We start from the raw sequence: 4,343 nt of genomic DNA, 5'->3' as shown, positions 1-4,343 counted from the left end.
GAATGAAGTGCTGAAAGTAAAAAAAAAAAAAAAAAAAAAAAAACTCCCAATGGACACCCGCACGCACACACACACACACACACACACTTCTTCCCTGACAGATTCACACAGAGCGGAGTGTCAGTGGTCCGGCCCAGCTGAAGCTGAGAGAGAGCGGGAGAGAGGGAGAGGAGGGAGGGAATAGTGGAACAGCGCTGAGCAGAAAAAGCAAGAGAGGCAGGAGAACTGAGAGAGAGAGCGGGCTTGAAAATACAGATCAGGTTCTGCTTGTTGTTCTTAGGTAGCAGCTCAGAGGTCCCAAGCAGGAGTAATTTGTTTATGAATGGAGTGGCAAGCAACTGGAGGTGAACTGAGACAGTCTCTGTTGGCAACAGCGATCTGGACCGCATCTAACCCCTCCATAAAACAACAAACACAATAAAAAAAAAAAGGAAGAGAAAGAGCGAGAGAGTGAGTGAGAGGTCCAGGCAGGAGAAAAAAAGGAAAGAAAAAGAAAGGAGGCTTTGGCAGAGCTCACTGTGGCCTGCTTTAGAAACAAACACTGAAGTTTCTCAAGAAAAAAGAAAGAAAAAAAGCTTCACTTATATAATCCCACTGCTAGATTCAGGTGTAAATGCGGTTACACAAACGCTTGTTTTTATTATCATTACATCTTATTTTCTATTATGTTTTATTTATTCAACATGAAATAACTCACTCCACTCCACTCCCCCTCCTGTCTCTCCTTTCTGGTCTGTCATCCTCTCTCTGTCAAACACACACCATGCAAATATCTCTCCTCTCAGTACTGGCTCTCTTCCTAATTTCATCCTTTCCCAGGATATGAAGGGCCCAGCTTGAAATTCATAATGCAACCCCACAGCTGACGAAGCCTCTGTTCTCTCTGAGCAGCAGACAGAGGGAGGGGGGTGGGGTGGGGAGCAGGGGCTGAATTGGACAGTAACATGTTCTCCTCTAATTGTGAGGGTAAATCTAAAAGGCCTGCTAGGAGTAATTAGAGAGCCGGTGAAACCCGCGAGTTATTGCTTAAGGGGGGAGCACCACCACACGGGACAGTCCCACCTTAACGACGGTCCAATTCTGTCCGCATAATTAACACTTGCTTGCAGTAAAGCTGCTCTAAATCCACCCCGTCGATCTATTTTGTGGTTTGCTTGTGTGAAAACGTGCTATAAAAATGATAATCATGTTTGTAGATACTCGGCACACAACGCTTTATCAGCTGGAGACATGTAAATCTCAGCTCAAACAAGGTTTAATTTAAAGTCTTAGGATGCCTTTGGATTTTATTATCTCATATAATTTTAGCATGTTGTTACAATGGTGTGCAAGAGAGAGAGAGGAGAGAGAGAGAGAGAGCCCACAAAGGTCTAATTGTCTCTTGCTGGCAGCAGGCCCTGTGTATTGCAATACAGTGGTACAGGACTTAACAAACTGGATTCCAAAATATTCTGCAACAACAATACTGAGCCTATTCAGCCGATCTGAAGAGCTAAAGAGTGGCTTCTCTCACCGCTGATCTGAATTGGTGCCATAGCTGGAGTGCAGCGTTGTTGCCAGTTTGTTTTTCTGCTTGGTTTCGGATAAAGCCAAATGTTATCTTGCTGTGTTTCCCCCCCGACGGACTGGGACCCCCTCCACAGAGGCCACTGGGGGTAGAGGTCGAAGCAGGGAACGCCGGCACTGAGGCCTGGACCTGGAGGTGAACCTAGCTCACCTCTAATAGATGAAGATGGATGGAGGCGCAGCCTGTTTGATCTGGATTTAAAAAGCGTTTTGAGTTGGTCTGATAAGGAATAAATGAGCCAGGGGCTCCTCCAGGCCTCAGTTCAGATGATAACGCAAGAATACAACTTCTCTGATGCACAGCAACAACAGCAGCAATCTTCTTAATTCAATTAGGACAGAAAATACATTTCAGTAATTCATCCATCTTTCATATTCCCACATCTCAGCTCCTCCAGTGTAAACACTTGCTGCTGTCTTTGACTTATGTGACAGTAGGTTGATGAACTTTGAGTTTTGGGCTGCTGTACAGACAAACATAAGACATTTTACATTTCAGAAAATGGCGCATTTAAAGACTACGCACATGTTATGGTCTAAATCAGCTGGAATCCATTATTTATCTCTAACTCCTTATCCAGTGGATGGCATGGAGGGAAGGAGCCTCAGGAGAGACACTGTAATAAGATTAAAAGCTGAACAGACAAAATATAAGGGGACTGTGTGTTTAAAACTGAAGCAGAGGTTAAATTCACATTCTCTACTTGATTCAATTCAGGCTGATCAGAATCCGACTGATCTATAATAGCTAACCACGTTGTTTATTCCACCGGAGAAACAGTGGGTGTGTATGCAAATTCCTTTCTAGCTATAAAAAATAGTCTGATAGCCTACCAAAACGAGTTACGCACCACACCTCGGTGAGCGTCTCTCATGGGCAGGCGGAATCTTCTGCTGACTGTGGTCGGTCTGCCGTGAAGCCTGACTGTGGAAGGTGCAATGCCTCAGTAGACCCAGAAGCTCTCCCTTCAACACATGTGAGCTGTTAGAGTTGGTATAAACAGGATTCAGGCCTCTTATTAGTTCCCCCTGAGTGAACTTTAACATCACAAACACGCTTCACGCTGCACTGTTTGAACTGACTGTCTATACGTGGATCAACCCCACAAATTAAACCTACATTTAGATAAATAGTGAAAATTTATAGAGTCCAGCTCAGCTTCTTCATTTCAGAAAGCAGCAGGCAGTTGCCTAAAGCTACAGTTTCAGTTCGGCTCTGGGGGTTTGAACGTCTAAAGATCGTTTTAGTTCCGAGGTTTAAGGTTAACATCAGTAAAACTGCACACTCCAGTCTGTACATAAATACATGTCCCCGTGCTGTTAGTGCTAAAACCGCATTCCTTTATTCTCAGCTGGATTTACTTGGCGCCCGTCGTTAATGTATTTCAAGCTTTTGCAGATATGTTTATGATGTTTATGTTTCACTTCCGCTAATGCTCAGGCCAGCAGCGCTTTCATCTTCTCCATTAACATGTGGACGTTTCTTCCTAACAGCTGATAGTTGTTGTTGATGTTGATGGCTGTAATCAAGATATTCCGATGAATCATTTATGAATGTTTACAAGATTCAGATGCAGCTTGACATGCTTGATGAGTGCATAGCATAATGCATGATGTCAACACAGTATGGGAAAGATACAAAGCGAGATGATGAATTGCATTTTTGTATATTAGTATTAAACAGCAAACTCAGGTCAAGGACTCTGGACCTGGAAATTTACCTGTCGGTAATCAGCGTTTTGCTGCCCTCTCGTGGAAGTTTTACGCCACGACAGTGTGGACGATAAACCACGTTTTAATTTTGCCATTAGTAAGTTAGTTTATTTAAATTTAATTTTAGTTGTGACTTTCTGTATTTAACACACATTACGTCACACATCATACTACATAATATAGTGCTAAAAGTAATCAGGCCTGTTGGAAGATGAAGGAATTTGGCAATGGTGCTGTCTTTAAAAAATAAAGTCCACATTCAATGGAGGAACTTAAATCAAATTAATTAATTCAAATTAATACACATACTCTTGAACCTGTGCAGTTTAGAGCACTGTGCATTAGTGCCTCATTAAATGTGTATTACAAAAACATCTTAAAAATAGCTCCTAAATTAAAATGAATAAATAAATACATGTAATGAATATTTGTCAGACAGAGTTATATACAGAGGACAAAAAAGACATTGATTGGTGATCATATAATATATCCAACTGGGATATATACACAATATTTTCTACTATATGACACATGTTCGACTGTGTCTGCCATCCAAAATAAAATTATGTTTATGAAAACAAATAAATGAATTGCAGCGAATCAGTCTAATGGTGCAGATCAGAAAACAAACTTTAGGTCTTGAATTACAGAAACTACTAAAAATATACATAAGTACATACAAAAGGTGTATGTTTTTTAATATACCTTTTTGGCATTGTAAATGAGGTTTTATTGGTCATTCTGGACCAATATTATTTATTGTTCTTTTCCGCAGCCTAACCCGATACTTTATTTGCTTCACTGTCACTAAGGTAAACTCTTGGAGTTGTTTTTGCATTGTAGTATCGTCTTTAACAGACTCTTTTGTTCACTGATCGCACTAAAACTGATTTACTGTCTCTGTGCTGGGCATCACATGAGCCCTGCATACAGCTACGTGCACAGCTGCGTGCACAGGTGCGTGCACAGTTGCGTGCAGAGGCGCGTGCACCTCACAAGATGGCCTTATCAAAATGGTCCATGAGGACAGCCCGGGTATATCAGGGTCATTGGCCGTGACGAGC

Source organism: Mugil cephalus, chromosome 5, assembly GCF_022458985.1.
Source record: "Mugil cephalus isolate CIBA_MC_2020 chromosome 5, CIBA_Mcephalus_1.1, whole genome shotgun sequence".
In the NCBI taxonomy this organism is placed as follows: Eukaryota; Metazoa; Chordata; class Actinopteri; order Mugiliformes; family Mugilidae; genus Mugil; species Mugil cephalus.
Note: the sequence above shows the minus strand (reverse complement) of the source record.